The sequence below is a fragment of the Watersipora subatra genome, chromosome 8, assembly GCF_963576615.1.
Source record: "Watersipora subatra chromosome 8, tzWatSuba1.1, whole genome shotgun sequence".
Lineage (NCBI taxonomy): Eukaryota > Metazoa > Bryozoa > Gymnolaemata > Cheilostomatida > Watersiporidae > Watersipora > Watersipora subatra.
The window spans coordinates 7,412,893-7,431,305 of record NC_088715.1 but is presented as its reverse complement, the minus strand read 5'-3'; the positions used below and the strand labels follow the sequence as shown (position 1 = coordinate 7,431,305).

General features: G+C 33.9%; 1 long non-coding RNA gene across 1 annotated transcript; it reads right to left on the bottom strand.

Moving 5' to 3' along the window:
* Positions 1-4,780: 4,780 nt before the first annotated feature.
* LOC137401664 (uncharacterized) lies at positions 4,781-10,751 on the bottom strand. Its single transcript, XR_010979369.1, has 5 exons — positions 10,678-10,751; positions 8,155-8,301; positions 6,592-6,651; positions 6,147-6,310; positions 4,781-5,335 (listed from the first exon to the last, which is right to left on the bottom strand). It is a non-coding gene; the product is annotated as an uncharacterized lncRNA (long non-coding RNA).
* Between the last annotated feature and the right edge of the window lie 7,662 nt (positions 10,752-18,413).

Here is an 18,413-nt window from a genome sequence, read left to right as displayed (position 1 = left end):
ACGTTCAATAAAAGAAAGAGTTATTTTTAACATATGTTGTTACATGCCCCTTTGTGGCGCCAAATTGTGTACTACCTATATGATGTTATTTTATTTTGTAGTTAACAATCCTTCCACAATTTTTATTCTTTCGTCAATTACATTATTTAACAAATGTCAATTTTGTATAGGGGCCAGCAATGCTAGGACATTACGTCAGCTATATATATTTTTTTTAAAGTTTGTGTGTCTGTGTTGGTGTATGTCTAGCTATAGCTATTAAAACGAACAATCCATGTTGCAGAAGGTTTTATCTCGAACTTTGCCATTTGCCAGTCCTACCCTTTACCAATTAACCCACATGAGCCTGATAAATTCAACAGGTGATATATGTCGCTATGTGGGTGCAAAGATGCTACCGCTCTTTATTACAGCGCAACGCCACGAAGAGTGGTAGTGTAATTTTATGTGCTCAACTGAAAGAGCAAGTAGTTAGATCTTATTAGTAAGCTTAATCTAACTAGCCATTGGCAATGTGTCAGGCTAATAGCAAAAGGAAAACAACTACACTACCTCTATTGTTTATAAGTTTATTTTTAATACACATGCAATGCTGGGAATTTCTCCAGTCTTCAAATATTTTGAGATGCTATATGTTCAACGAAAAGCCTTTCTATTTATACTTTCTAGTTTTTTGATATTTTTAATCAGGTGAAGGAACTAGACAAAAAAGAAGTACTCTAAAACGGGCCTACAAATGGTAAAAAACCATTTGTCTGGTCAAAGGCTTAGATCTTCTCAATACTCTCATTCTTACAAGTAAAACTCCATCAGCTTTCTTAGTTATAATTTCCATATGTTCATCGAATGACAGTCTATTATCGATTGTAATATCCAGGCATTTAAAAGAAAACTAGTAGGCCTATAATCACTGCGTTTCCATGACCCGCATAATTCGCAAATTAGAGCCAAACCGCAAGTTATCCGCGTCATGGAAACGGCATAAATCCGCAAGCTATCCGCATAAATGCGCAAGCTAAGCGAGTTTTGCTATTCGCAAAACTTTATCGAATCCATCGTGCTTGCGAATCATGGAAACGGTACTTGCGATCATAGAGTTATCTCCCCCTAGAGTGATAACTACACGAGTGTTTCCGGTGCCAACAAGGAGCGTTTAAGCCACGCCTCTTTTTTGTGCTAGTCAGTCGTAGTGATTGACTAGATAATAACATCAGCCATGAGATGGGTTAAACGAGGATCATGAATTTCCAGTTGAGATAGTAATTAATGCTCATATTAAAGAAAAGATGATTATAGTTTATTACTCTAATATATGCTTATTATTTAAAGCAATTCAATACCTACCAGGGATTGCTAAACATATTATGGAAATGTTTACTTTTTCATTTCCATAAACATAAATATTTCCATAATTTTAGGGAAATGGATATGGACATTTTATTTTACAAGTATGGAAATGGTATGAAAATGGAAATAATATGGAAATGAATTATGGAAATGCTATGGAAATGGAAATACTATGGAAATGAATTATGGAATTGGAATTAATATGGAAATGAATTATGGAACTTTTATGGAAATGGAAATAATATGGAAATGGAAATACTATGGAAATGAAGTAGAGAAATGGAATTAATATGGAAATGAATTATGGAAATGGAAATAATATGGAAATGGAAATAATATGGAAATGAATTATGGAAATGGAATTAATATGGAAATGAATTATGGAAATGGAAATAATATGGAAATGGAAATAATATGGAAATGAATTATGGAAATGGAATTAATATGGAAATGAATTATGGAACTTTTATGGAAATGGAAATAATATGGTAATGAATTATGAAAATGGAAATTGTGACATACACGCAATCCCTGATACCTACATGACTTGCCAAGGCACTGAATAGATAGTGAGTAAAAGTGAAGGTAATGCAAGCAGTTACTCATAGATAACATATATAGTCATACTGGGGTTGTATTACATTGGTGTGATGGGAAGCTAATCAACTGCCATCAACTATGAGCTGTACTACTCGGTGTTGCCCGAGTAATAAAAAAGTATTTGGACAGAAAATTTATTTTTATATAACATTTACTATTCTAAATTTTAAACTTCATATCATGAGAAAATATTTTTAAGCAGTTTAAATGAATTAAGAGGAAAAAGAAAACAACTCTAAAGGTTTGCAAGCTTTTTCAAACTACAACTTTTAAATTTCATATCATGAAAGAAGTGTTTTGTTGAAATAAATTAGAAAAAAAATAAAACTGTAAAAGTGTTTAAATGTAAAATAATTAGCAAGTAATGGCTAAATATAACCTGTTTAGCTATGATTACAATGAAAAATTATTTAATAAATAAGGTAATAAAAAAGTCTATTTTATTTTTATATAATTACAGTTAGTAGAATTAAGTATAATTTATTTTTATTTAACATATAACAACATTTACCACTTTAACTTTCAAACTACATATTATGAAAAGTGTTTTGTGTAATTGAAATAAATGAAGAGAAGAGAGAAAATAAAAACAACGGTAAATGTTTTCAAGCTTTTTCAAACAACTACCACATTTAAACTTCATATCATGAGAGAAGTTTTTTGTTAAAATGAATTAAGAAGAAAAATGAAACTGCAAATGTGTTTAAATGTAAAATAATTAGCAAGTAATGCTAAATATAATCTGTTTAGCTATGATTACATGTAAAATAAAAAATTATTGTAATCATAGCTAATTTTTATTACTTTATTAAATAAATAAAGTAATTCACAACTACTTTTTTATTACTTTATTTAATAAATAAAGTAATAAAAAGTCTATTTTGTTTTTAAATAATTTTAATTTAGTATAATTAAGTATAATTTATTTTTATCTAACATATAACAACATTTGCCACTCTAACTTTCAAACTTTTTGCTTGCTTACATCAAGCAAAGATGTCCACTAACTAGTGAACATCTTTGCTTCAAGCTAGTCTATGTATTTGATTGATATGTATTGAAATCTAATATTACATGCAAGGGCTGTTTGTGAACTGAGGTGACAATGAATCACTCTATTACCATACAATGTCAATACTTTCTGTTGATGGCAGTCGATTAGCTTCCTATCACACCAATGTAATACAACCCCAGTATGACTATCTATCTTATCTATGAGACTATGAATAACCAATGATATACAGCCCCTCATGTGTGGGGCTGTATATCATTGGAGTAACTGATTGCATTAACTCACTTACTTAACACCATCTATTCAGTGCCTTTGCAATGCATGTAGGTATTGAATTGCTTTAAATAATGAGCATATATTAGAGTAATAAACTATAATCATCATTTCTTTAATATGAGCAATAATTACTGTCTTAACTGGAAATTCATGATCATTCTCATGGCTGACGTTATTGTTCTGTCGATCACTACGATTGACTAGCACAAAAAAGGGGCGTGGCCTAAACGCTCCTTGTTGGCACCGGAAACGTTCGTGTTGTTGAATGCACAGTTATCACTCTAGGGGGAGATAACTCTATGCTTGCGATTAATGCGCATTAGAATATCGTTGGCTATTACATTAAAAACATTTTCACGCTTCAGTCGTTTTTATTTCGATTTCAGCAGTCTCAATGCCCAAACGTTCCGAACGATCGCTGCTAAGCTAAGCGTGACAAGACTGCTTAGCTATTTAGGTCAGGTATAATTGCAGTGGCTCAAAACCTGGTCAGTTTCTGGGTCGTTTTGTAGAGGTGGAGCTTAATCCGGAAATGCAAATGTTTTGTCGGCACTAAGCGACGAGGTTTTAAGCAAGTGCCAATGTTTAGTCGGTTAGAAATTGAGTCTGTAATCTTTTTATTTTTTTGTAACAAAATAAAGCATAAACATCGTTTTAGGCAAATCTTTAATCAAAACTGTGGTGCCAGAGATCTGGTTGATTACGGGCACAAAACTCTACGTTTTGTCGTGTTAAGACGAAATAGTAATATGCTCACGAAACGGAAAAAAGTCTTCTCAAAAATACATCATTAATTATTCTGTATTCGTTTATACAGTGTGTATGAAAAATATCTTACATACGTTGTAATATGATTGCACTTACATGTATGTAACGCGGTATTACATAAGTTATTGAATATTTGTGATTATGTTCTAACCAAATAAAATGCACATTGAAACAATTGTTTACTTTGCTACCATTCTGAGAGCTAAAGAAGATTCTATTTCATTTTAGTGTAACTATTTATGTTAGCGTATCGTAAGACAAAGATTGTGAAAAGGCAACAGAAGACATTAGTCTATCGTATCTTTACTGCAAACGCCGACTTCTCCAACAACTAACTTTATTTAGATTTTGAACATGACAGCACTTTGTAGGTATTCATTTGTCAATTTGCTTATATATTTATTATTTATGTACAGCATTGTGTAACCAAAAAATTTTCTTGATTTGTTGGGCAAAAAATATTTTCTTACTGTTGGCAAGATGATGTATTTTCTTGCTCCAATATAAATAATGCATGTGGCAATTGTTGTGCATCATTGTTAGCAGATTTCCCGTTACCTCCACAAGCACAATGTAGCCAATTCTGGAAAATCAGAGGGCAGCACACAAAACCTTTAGCGTGATGTATATCTATTGGCATTGCTGACATTATGCAGCATACATTGTTTGAAAAGTCGATGCGCAATGACAAAATGTCTGGTGATGGACCACTGGAACAATCATAGGAAGTAGGTTGTTTCAGTTATCGGACGAATCTATTATGATAAATTGTTAAGTTTAATAATTTTACTTTATTTGATATAAAAAGAAAATGTTGCACATAACTTAATTACTACCACATCAGCACCAAAGCCATAAAAGGCCTTCAACAAGCACAAATGAGAACAGAGTAACACAGTAGAAAAGGGCCACATATACTAGATGTAGATATGTGAAAATAAGTGAATATAAGTCTGGGTTATTTAAAAAATATCAGTGATGAAAGTCTTGAATGTTGTATGTATGCAGGTATGTTTTAATTTGATCAATATATTCACTCAAAATTGAGCACCGTATCTAGCTGAAACAGTTCAAGTTTTTGCATATAAAAGTATTTCTATCTAGAACAAGTTTGTTTTCTATGGCTGCAGATGAACTGGCAATGAGGTGGAGGGCACGCCAGATGCCCTCTGGCGTGCCCTCCCTTCATTGCCAGTTCACCCACAGCTATAGGGAACAAACTTGTTCTATGCCTATCTAGATATTGCATGTATTATAAAGCCTCAGGACTCAGGAAGCATTTTTGCTCTGTCATTTCTTACTCCCTGCAAACTCCTCTTGGAGATCCTTGATCTAAAATAAAAACAATCATAGCATGTGTATTTACATCCCCTTGAACTTGTAAAGTACGGTGAATGCAGTATTTAAGTGGCATTGTTTTGAGGCGATTTTTGACTTTGACAGGAATATTATTTGTTAATTTAATGAAGTAGATTGGAAATTTACATTGGACATTGTGATTAGCTGGAAGTTAATTTGGCGATCTCAAAGAACCGGGCAAATCTGCTTTTGCTAGTTCCTGACTTTATTACTGTTTTTACAATAGTTTTATTTCACAATTATTTCCTTGCTTCATATATCTTCTCCGATCCTACACTGCTCAACCGACTTAGCCCATAGAGTTGACTTGTAGAAGACAACAACGACATTAGTCCAAGTACTCAGTCAACGAATCGGATGGTGTTGTGGCACCTTGTTATCAACTTCTCAAAGAGTTGATAACAACTCCAGAGATGTTCCCAAATCCCGATTAGAGATTTGCAAATCACATCAAATCACCAATCATGAGATTGGCATCAAAGCACCATGAAAATGGATTGCCCAGCTTGTAAATTAAATTAAATAAAGCCATCAATTACATAGTGGATGATGGTTTTAATTTCATTTTTTTTCAAAGCTGAGTCGTCACCCTTCTAAGTGATTTGATTTGGAGCAAAACGCATGCCAGCAATTTGATATGCTTTACAAATCTGGAATCAGAGATTTGGAAGCATTGCTGCACAACTCTCTCCACTTCAGACACTGAGCACTTACACTAAAGTGACACAAAAGCATCATGCAACAGGGTTCTAATTTTAAAACTGAGTTACTGAATATTACTCACCGGACTGTTAGGTATGAAAGTAACATCAGGTGTCTCAGTTACATCTATAATGCTGTCGCTTGTGGCGTTTTGTAGATGCTCCCCACATCTATGGAAGCTCGCATAGCCTCTGCTCTTACTCCTACCCGTCCTGAGCAAGCACTGCGTTTCCTCCTTATCTTGAGCTATAAATCAGAATGCTCGAGGCATTGAACGTTTGGCTGGGTGTGAACAGGCAACTTAACAAATATCGCAGTTGGCAGCAAATAATTTGTTTCTAAAACCTAATCCTGCCTACACAAGGAGTTCTTCTGCATTATCCTACTATAACTTCATGTTTTTCTAGCTACTAACCTAGGGTTATAAAGGGCTTGAAGATCCGCCTACCAATGAAATTCCACATTTAACCATAATTAATATTGCACAATTTGCCTAAAATTTTATTGCTGGTTATGTGAGTGAGTACCTTCGCGTTACTATCAGATGTATTGTCTTGAGGATGCGGTCTCTTTGTTGGATTCTGTGACTGAAAATATAAACAATACGTAAATTACGTATATCGACACCATGTGACAACATATATGAATTTATGAACATGTATAGCATATTTATATGGCGCCTTACAGTGCCTCGCGTTGCGTGTTCGCAACTCGAGTTGTACAACTCGAGTTGCCGTGTTGTACAACTCGGCCTGGGTTTTTGATGAACTTGAGTTGTGTTACACAAAACTAACACGGGTTCGTAAAGAAAACAAAGTGAGTAATTGGGGTGTCTCATTTACAGAAATTTAATAATAATAATTTAAATATATATACACATTTAAATTATATATATAGGCGATATTTGCGCATATTTGTTTCTATAAATATAACGAGACAAAAACAATTGTAGAATGTAAGAAGCAAACTAAAACACAATCTATGTGGGAGCTGGGCCACTTCTTTTTCAAATGAAAAAAGAGTTATCTCTCTAGAACTTGACAGGAAACTGAATGAACACCGAAAATAAACAAACATAGAAATTATGTCAACGACGTTTACTGATGCACCAAAAAAATTCCATATAAAAATATACCGTAGCTAGAGAAAATAAAATGGTGAGATGTTCTCAAGCCGAGTTGTTGATGAAAGAACTCGGCTTGGGTTTTGATGAACTCGAGTTGTGCAACTCGAGTTGTACAACTCGAGTTGTACAACTCGAGTTGTACAACTCGAGTTGTACAACTCGAGTTGTGAACGCGCAACGCGAGGCACTGTAAGGCGCCATAATATTTATATTTGTGGGCACAATCTAACCAAATTCAAATTGGCATAAGAGTCCAAACAAAGGCTTTGTTGCCAGGGCTCTAAAATAAGCATTCATTTCATCTTGCTTTTAATGATTGTTTTTGCAAATTTTAGGTGTGAAATGTTAAATGTAAAATAAAATATTACGTCCAAGTTTAACCAAAGGTGTGAACTGCGATATAATACTATCTGGCGCATGTGTGAGGCCTCGGGATGAGAAATTCTCAAGAAAAATGAGACAGATTGCCGTAAACTTCACTGGCTATTGGGTTAAGGATATGGTATCTGAGCATTCCAATCAAGTCCTTGTTTCTTTGCAATTCTACCAAATTTCTATGAGAGTGTAGATGAATTAAAATAAGAAAAAGTGTTTTTGAACTTTGATATACCGTGAGACCGAAAGCAAAGTATCGAATACAGCTTAGACATGTCCAACCCTCACAGTAGTGTAGACTTAGATTTACAGCATTCTCTGATTTCAGGCTTACAATAACATAAATGTGCACGCGTGCTTTTGTTACAAGATAGCTATTCCAGAAATAAGACAAATTAAAATCCATAAAAGTAATAAATATTATTTATCATCTCTATGTGAAATCCATACTATACTATCGGTGCATTTGCAAAGACATGAAATGATAGCCTTGTCTAAATATGTTGGACATACAATGACCGAGTTTTGCTGTCCAAAATATCTCTTATAATAGCCTGAGTAAAATATTCTTGGTGTGCCGGTAACTTACCCTCCGCTGTTCTTTGTACTTTTCCTTCTGGGTTTGATGTCATTCAAGGCCGTACATGCAGCCATACTCTTTTTCTTCGCCATACATACATAAATAGCCTTGACTGTCATGAATGACCTTCTTTCCTCTCCAAATACCTTCACCTTGCTAAATTAGAGCAGATAAAATTTTAAAATTAAGAAACTTGGTACAGAATTTTTAGATTCATTGGCTGAAGACGTTATAGGTTTTTAGCCTTACTTGATTGCTAACACTCAATTGAGAATTAACTGCTGCATGTATATGATGCTTTATACATTTATTGCTTGCTTGAATGTAGTTATTAATATACCATGATTTTTAATGTAATATCAATTGCATGCCAATGCTTGTACATTGAAGCCCATGTATATCTTCGAATCAAGGCTGCACTATAAGCTTGATTGTAATCCACTGCATGTCTGTATATACATGTACATGAATATCCACTTCGTTAAATTAAGATTAAGAGTTGAGTGTCCATAGCGAGTAATCCTTTATTGCTGAGAGGTAGATGGTGTGTATCCAGTGTGAGTTGCTAGTGAACTGATGAAAATTGTATCAACTCTGCTTCAAATAGGGCCTGTGACGTCATAGATCACATGGTACAAAAACAAACCAAAAAGGGCCTCATAAAACTGCAGCATAAAAACATATAAGCTACTATTGACATGTACTTCTATTGCACAACAACCTCAAGGTTACACTAAAATATCCGAGGTGTAAAATGTTCATTTTCAACACAAGATCACAAATTAGGCAGTGGAGAAAAAGTGCTTTAAGGATATGAGATTTCCTTCAAAAAGTCTTTCATGCTTGTTTAATATGCCGTCCTCATGGTATGTGTAAAACTTGTTGCCATATTCGATTTCATGGGCTTTGATGGCTTGCTCAGCCTCTCCTAACAATGAGACAAGAACGAGTGGCATAATGCGTAAATGCACTGCAAAAAATATATTTGGTAGGCCCTCAGGCTCCTCGTAGAAGTTGACTGACGTCAGCAATCATGTCATTCAGCTATCGAGCCTTCAATAACCTACCGACACGATTGCCGACTACAGGCACGGGAGGCCTGTAGGTAGGCCTATATAAAAGATGAAATGACAAATACAAAAAGTCAGTTATGAATACATGATGACCCACTGAGGTCTTCTTTTAAGGTTGAAGCAATATGAATATGTAGTGCATTTCAATTAATTTTTTAAGACAAATTGCAAGCAGTAACCGACTCTGATTGCTGAGGACTACTGATCACAGGCAGGCTCTCAAGTCCAAAAATATAACTGCCCTGCATTGCAGGAGACTACAAAAATTTGCTTTACCTTGCCTCCTCTCCTACACTTCTTGTGAACCAAACAGATGAGATACAGCCTAGGCCTGGCAGTGCTACTGACAACGTACCATCGTAGTAACAAGTTCAAATAAAATTTGAAATACACAATTAAATGGTTGTTCCTTAGGTAGCTACATACTGTCGTTGTTTCAAAAGGTGCTACAGTTGAGACTTAGTAGTAATACAAAGTTAGTTGTTAAAAAAGTGTGTGCTTGCAGCGGGAAACAGTCCCAACATCGACAAGTCCAAACCTAGACAAGTCCCAATCTCGACAGAGGTTGGTCCGAATCTAGACAAAGGTTGGTCCGAACATCGACAAAGGCTGATGCAGTTTTACAATAATTTAATTTTCAACAAATAATAAATGTCTTTTTGCAGTTCTATCCTCACTTCAAAAAATAAAAACCAAAGCTACTCACTGAAGTTTAGTCTTCAAATAAAACATTTTGCTAGCATAACAGCCAACCATATTTATGATTGTTACTTGTTTTAGCATTCGTTCTATATTTAGGTTGGGCAAAATATTGTTAGGCCTACATAAGCTGGGGAGTGCTGCATCAAATGGATAACAATATATTTTTGTGCAAATAAATCTTTTACATATAAATCGCTCATTTACTATGAAAATAGTAGATGATAAAATAGTAAAACGTCGAGATTGGACCAACCGTTGTCGATATACAAACTCGTCGAGTTTCAAACCAGTCGAGGTTCGGACTATAAACCCTTGCAGCAAATACAGTAAAGATAAGAAACTGATGTCTTCTGTTGTCTTCATTTCTACAATCAATGCCTAACAAGATGCTAATATTAATATTTACAGTGAAATTAAATAGAATCATTTTAGGCTCTCAGAATGGTAACAAAGTGGACAACCGTTTTAATGTGCATTTTATTTGTTCAGAACATAATCGTAACTTTTCAATATTTTATGTAATACTGCTTTACAAAAGTGTATTCATATTAAAAAATATAAAACTATTTTTCAAATATAAACGAATACAGAATAATTAATGGTGTATTTTTGAGAAGACTTTTTCTGTTTCGTGAGCGTGTTACCATCTCTTCTTAACAAGAAAAAACAACGATAAACAGCTATGCAAATACTTTATGTTATTTTGCTAAAAGAACTCATATTTGTAATTAAAAATTTGCTTGGAAAAGATGCTTACGTGATATTTTGTTAAACAAAAAGATAACTACTCGATTTCTCAACAACTAAACGTTTGCAGTGGTTCGACTAACTTTAAAGCTTTTGTATTTCCGGATTAAGCTCCACCCCTACAAAACGACCCAGAAACTGACCAGGTTTTGAGCCACTGCAATTATACCTGACCAGCTATTTATAGAGTCATTAATTAGGCTAATACTTGACCTATGTGGTCAAGTACTGGTGATAAACGAGACCATATATATCCTCATTTGTCTCTTTTGTGTGTGTAACAATTGGATGAGCATTATAATTATAATCATGTGTTGATGGCGGCCTGTTCTCTGCTAACTACTAATCATTGTAACTCTTATATAACTAGCCACTTAAAATAGGTGATACATCCACCTTTACACTTTTTAACTTGCGAACCTTTGTGCCCTAAAAGTCCGCCCTTTAGGGTACAAATACTTCTGTGCATATAGTTATATTCATTCTTGACAAGACAAACTATAACCTTTTTTGGATCTTTCTACAAGCATCAACTAGCTAGAAATCGTCTGCATTGCACCGGCAATCACACGGATCAGCAAACATTGTTTTCAATAAGCGGCTAGGTAGGCAATTTTCTAAATAGCACCAGCAAACACCATTCTTAAAAGTGACCAAGTTGGCAACCTTCTAGATAGCACCAATTTGGCTTGTTCTATCCCAGAGGCTGGGTTGCCACCTTACACCAGCAGGAGAGTTGTGTCTCCCTGGCCATTTTTACTCGTCAGAATCAGAGTTGTACTCCCTGTAAACAGAGGGTCAGAGACTGGACAACCTCCCTTTGCCTGCTTTAACCAAAGTTCATTTCAATAAGTCAGAAAGCTATGAACGACAACTCCAAGATTTGGAGATTTGGGTCTTTGAGCCTAAAGACCCATATAGGAAAAATCTATTTGTTTATTAGCGTTTAATTTATAATTAAAAGTAAGATTTTTTAAAAAAACCATTAAAGTGAAGTAAATTAGGTGTGATGAAAGAAAACTCTTTTTGTATAATGTTGCTGTTCTGCAATATCAGTTGGCAAGATGTTGGTGTCTAGTATAAGATGTTGTAGCTTTTTGGGGAAATAGGAACGCAGTGAATGGTCAGGCAAATTGAAAATGCAGTTACAGTATTTTAAACAACTTATTTTTTAGCCTAATTAAAAAATTTATCGTTTCTTAGAGAGAATAACTTGTTAAAGAAACTGACTGGTCTAGTAAACTAACAAGCTTGAATTGTAACAACAGCTTGAGGTGAGACTTTCAGAGCCACATCGCTCTCTCTGCCAGTTTTCGACGAGTCAAAAACAAGTTTGGCGGAAAGAAGGCTGTGCTTTGCTAGCAGGTGAAAAAGTGTGACAGCAGCTAGCAGGTGGCACACGTTCTACGGTCTAAAACATTTACAGTATGTATACAGTGAAACTCGGATAACTCAAACTTCAAGGGACCGACCAAAAGTGTTCGAGTTATTAGAGCGTTCAAGTTATCAGGACATCCATAAGTGCACATATTTATCAGTAAATACATGTACATATACAAACTATATATAAATCAAAAGCATAGGTTGCTTGTTGCGAGTTAAAGGGTTTCTCGTGTGAAGTTTTAAATATTTTTAATCAGAAAGTATAGAAATTTTTCTATCACTTGAGATTCGTCTGTGGTTTTAGGTGATGTGACTGCCAGGATGTTATCAGATTAAAATTGGCAAAACTTGATCGCGGTTAAAACGCTCAGAATAAATACATACGTATTTTTCTACCAAGCGTTTTAACCAAGATCAATTTTGCAGTAAGTCAGTTATTACAAAACTGCTTTACTATTAAAAACCCATTATCAATTTTGCCAATTTTACTTTAAATTTATCCAAATTTTACCTCGCTTTTTTTTGCTTTCGGAGGGTTATCGCTAAGCGGATGTTTGGTAAAATTTGATTTTTGCAAACCTTTAGAAAAGTCGTTAATGAAAATATTTGCCGATGTTGGTAATAACGAGGCCTAAGAACTACTAAAAGTCGATGTTTATCTCAATGGCTTGGAATAAAGTAATATTTTAAAGCGGTAGTAACAACCGTCTCGGTAGCCGTTTGGAATAAAACTGTTCGAGTTAACAGAGTTTCGGTCGAGTTATCTAAAGCCATTTATCATTGCGTGGGAACAGACCAAACAAATACGTTGAGTTAACCGTGTTTTCGAGTTATCCGAGGGCGAGTTATCCGAGTTTCACTGTATTTGTGTTCCTTTTACTTATTACAAATTTTAATTGACCATTTCTTGTCTGTTCCCATTCGGTGGAGGAATTATGTTAGTATGGTGAAAATAAAAGGAACGAGGTAGAATGTGATTTTTGTGTCATTTTAAATTAAAAATAAACAAAGTTGTACATTTAATAAGGTCATATTCTTGTAAAGCAAGGTCGTGTTGTGGTAAATCACTATATTCAATATTCCTGTTAAACATAAAAATGGTTTGACACTAATAGACTAGACAACACGAATAATTATTTTCTATGATTCCATTTTTTCCTGAAGATTTTCAACTTTTTTCCCTTTGTTCTTTGCTTTGGGCTCATGCACTTTTTGTACATGCTGGCGAATTCCATCTTCTCTCCTGCTTTCAAAGGGGCAATTATCTATCAGACACCAGAGTGCTCCACAATTTGGACAAGCGTCACAATTTAAGCCGAAACCTCGCTGTTTGTTTCCTCCACAGTGAAAACATATTGTTGCATCTTGTTTTTTGTAGTGGCTTTTCAACATATGAGAATTAAGGGAGTCATTACTTGCAAATATGCTTCCGCAACGGAAGCACCAAGGTTTGGTGCACGCTGGACATTTTCCCTTTATATAGCCAAGTGCATGGTTTTTTTGGGCATGACAGGCTCCGCAATCTAATACCTGGTACTCAATCAAAGTGAACTTTTTCTTCTGATCGGCTGGTAGGCTTTTTTGTACATCTTGTTTCTGTGCTTTTTTGCTTTTTCGTTGCTTTTTCGATTGTTTAGAATTATTTTTATTTCCTTCAGTCTCATCGTCTTCCTTCTGATAAGTTGCCACGCATTGAGTTCTTAACCAATAGTTGTAAGTCTCTTCATCGTGTTGGCTAACTCCCACCTAAAATATATTTAGTTATATGTTCTAGATGCGCATTAACCATAGAGAAAAGAACAAGCTTACAAGTTGCTATAATCTTTAGCTTAGTTTGATTTCATATAGTAAGCTGCAGTTTCACTTTATATAGTTAGCTGCAGTTTCACTTTATATAGTAAGCTGGAGTTTCACTTTATATAGTAAGCTGCAGTTTCACTTTATAGAGCAAGCAGCAGTTTCACTTAATATGGTAAGCTGCAGTTTCACTTTATATAGTTAGCTGCAGTTTCACTTTATATAGTAAGCTGGAGTTTCACTTTATATAGTAAGCTGCAGTTTCACTTTATAGAGCGAGCAGCAGTTTCACTTAATATGGTAAGCTGCAGTTTCACTTTATATAGTTAGCTGGAGTTTCACTTTATATAGCAAGCTGGAGTTTACTTTATACGGCAAGCTGGAGTTTCACTTTATATGGTAAGCTGGAGTTTCACTTTATAAAGTGGGCTGCAGCTACATCAGCTACAGCTGTATGAAAAATGTAAAAAACATCATCGACTCGCACAACCTAAAACTCTTGAAGGGCGAAGAATCTACAAAGAAAAATTCACCAGCAAATGCTTGCAACTGTCGCGTAAAAGCCAACTGCCCACTACAGGGAAAATGTTTACAGTCTGTTATAATTTACCAAGCCACTGTCACCTCCTCCGACGGTGAAGCTAACTACATTGGCTTAACAGAAACTTCATTTAAAATGCGCTATAACAATCACAAAGCGTCATTTACACAACGAAATAATATAACTGCCACTGAACTCAGCAAGAACATTTTTGGTGGTTGAAGGATTCAAACACTAACTATTCCATCAATTGGAGAATACTGGAGCAGTCCATACTGCTGGCCAATGGCTCTAAAAACTGTACCTTGTGTCTACAAGAAAAATTATATATTATATACAGGCCACACCTTGGTTCATTGAACAAACGCACTGAACTCGGCAGCGCCTGCAGACATGCTAACGAGTCTCTGCTGTCCAATTTTAAAACCTAATGCTTCTGTGAATCCATATTCTTCCAGCTATGAAGTTTTAGTAATTTCCATAGTTCCAGCTGTATATAAGTAACCAAAACTGGTGCTAATACTTTATCTGAAGGTTGTTCTTACCAAGCATGAAACTAATAGTAATAAAGTGTTTTATCTAAAGTTATAGTCTGTTTTATTGATTTTAACTTGCTCTGATTTTATCATTGAGCACTCTGCTCGGGTCTTACGCTTTTACTTATGTATATATATATATAATATATGTATACATGTATAATATATATATACATATATATGTAGATATATATATATTACATATATACATATATAATATATATACATATATACATGTACAGTCAAACATGGATAACTCGAACTTCACGGGACCGAGCAAAAGTGTTCGAATTATCAGAGCGTTCAAGTTATCAGAGCACTGTCACAAGTCCATATATTCACTTATTTATTAGTAGATACATGTACATATACAAACTATAATATAAATCAAAAGCACAAATGGCTTGTTTCAAATTAAATGCTTCTAATGTAAAGTTTAAAACGTTTTCATGAAAAAGTATAGAGATTTTTTTATCACTTGAGATTGGTTTGTTGTTTGAGGTGATGTTATTGCCAGGACGTTTTTCAGATTGACATTGGCAAAACTTGATCGTTGTTGAAATGCTCAAAAGAAAAGACATTTTTTTCTTTTGGGGTTTTACCCACGATCAATTTTGCCGTTTTTTCTTGAAGTTTATGCAGATAACCTTACTTTACCTGGGATTCGTTAAGAGCAACACTCCGAGGCAGTTCAATTAAAAGTTTTACGAGGTTTTACGGTACAATGTATATCACTCACGCTTTTTGAATGGATACTTATTGAATGTACATACGTATTCTGTGTTTAGGTCAAACGATGAATAGTTTTTTTTAGTTTAGTTTTAATTACAACCATTTTTTAAACGTTTTAGACATTCAACATTCCGACGTTGATTGAACACGGAATCAACGTCGGAAAACTATTCGTCACGGGCTAGCCGGGTCACGCACTCAAGGATTTTCGCCACGCACATACAAAACAACATGCTGTTTTTGTTTTGTATGTGCGTGGCGAAAATCCTTGCGCGCGTGACCCGGCAAGCCCGTGCTATTCATCGTATAGCAATATAAATCAAATTTGACCAAACCTTTAGAAAAGTCGTTGACAAAAATATTTTGCCGATGGTGGTAATAACAACGCTTATGAATTACGAAAAGATGAGGTTTACCTCTATGGCTTTGAATAAAGTGATTTTCTAAATCGATAACAACCGTTTCGGTAGCCGTTGGGCAAAAAAACAGTTCGAATTAACAGTGTTGAGTTCGAGTTATCTGTAGCAATTTATCATTACGTGGGAACAGACCAAAGAAACCGTTCGAATTAACCATGTGTCCGAACTATCCGTGGACGAGTTATCCATGTTTGACTGTATATGTAGATATATATATGTATACATATAATATATATATATGTAGATATATATATATATTATATATATACATACATAATATATATACATATGTATACGTACATATATATATGTATACATATGTATATATATATATGTATATATATAACGTAAAATGTAAAGTCGGTGCAAGTTCTTAAATTTGATCTGAATACAAAAGTACCAATAATATGGGAGAAAATTATTTTCTATTTTGCTGCATCTGGGAGAGAAAACGACATATAGGGGTACCCTGAAAATCTACTATATATAAGAAAAGTATTTTTTGTGCAGTTCAAATAAATTGAGAGAAAAATAAAACAATGTTCATGTTTTATTTTTCTCTCATGTTTTACTTTTCAATGGGTTCATGTAAGCTCGTCTATATAAAGGGTGATATCAATAACCTGATACAGCTATTAACTATTTCTAATGCGTTGCTTTTTAAGCTTTAGCAGAAATACTTGTAAAGCTTTGGAGTTAGAAAACACACGTTGATACAAACAGAAACAATGAAAAAATTAATTGTTATTGTCATTATCAGTAAAATTTTGTGGACACTTTTCTATTGAGCATTTGCTATTATTGGTTTGTAAAGATCAAAAAGTGTCAAAAGGCACTCAAATAACTGGGCTGTTCAATTAAATGGTTGCGATCTAGTTTTCAACCCTTCTTTTATAGTGGCAGTCAAATAAAGGCTTTACCGTGGTCAGGGTTTGCTCAGAACAGGAGAGCAGACAAATCCAAAGTTTCTCATTTGTATTTCAAAGTATAGTGTTTCAAAGTCAAAATATATATTATATTATAATATTATATATTATAATATTATATATTATAATATTATATATTATAATATTATATATTATAATATTATATATTATAATATATATTATAAAATATACTGTAAGAATAAAAAACTAGTTGAATAAATAAAATTGAAAAAAACTTAAAACTATATAATAAGTTAGATAGTTTTTATTCAATACCGCACTTACCCATCCTCCATAAAATTCTTGAATCCATCTATTGACAGTGTGTTTGAACCTATTCAGAGTTGTACTTTCAAAATGCTTAGATAAGTCGTGCACTAAGATTAGCCTGTAGTTATCTTCCGCCACAATTCTTACAAGCAGCTCAAGAATCTGTATATAGTGGTAAGGAAAGTTGCACTGTACATTATATTCATTATATTAAAACTATCAAAAACAAAAGTATTATATATTTTCTAAACACTGAGAATATGAATTAATAAATGCCTTCAGCTCATCTAGAGAGCTTTTCTAATGACAGGATGTTCTATGTCATTAATATCTTGCCTGGGTTGGAAACTTTATTGGCTATTCTTGCAAGTCCATGCTAATCTACAGTTCTCCATTAAAAATTGGTTTGATTTCAGAAGAATCAATGTTCAGTATAAACTAGTATAACTCTGCACAGTTTAGTATAAACTAGTATAACTCTACACAGTTTAGTATAAACTAGTATAACTCTACACTGTTTAGTATAAACTAGTATAACTCTACACTGTTTAGTATAAACTAGTATAACTCTACACTGTTTAGTATAAACTAGTATAACTCTACACTGTTTAGTATAAACTAGTATAACTCTACACAGTTTAGTATAAACTAGTATAACTCTACACTGTTTAGTATAAACTAGTATAACTCTACACTGTTTAGTATAAACTAGTATAACTCTACACTGTTTAGTATAAACTAGTATAACTCTACACTGTTTAGTATAAACTAGTATAACTCTACACTGTTTAGTATAAACTAGTATAACTCTGCACAGTTTAGTATAAACTAGTATAACTCAACACTGTTCAGTATAAACTAGTATCCCTCTACACTGTTTAGTATAAACTAGTATAACTCTACACTGTTCAGTATAAACTATTATAACTCTACACTGTTTAGTATAAACTATTATTATATAACTCTACACTGTTTAGTATAAACTAGTATAACTCTACACGGTTTAGTATAAACTAGTATAACTCTACACTGTTCAGTATAAACTAGTATAACTCTACACTGGTCAGTACAAACTAGTATAACTCTACACTGTTTAGTATAGACTAGTATAACTCTACACTGTTCAGTATAAACTAGTATAA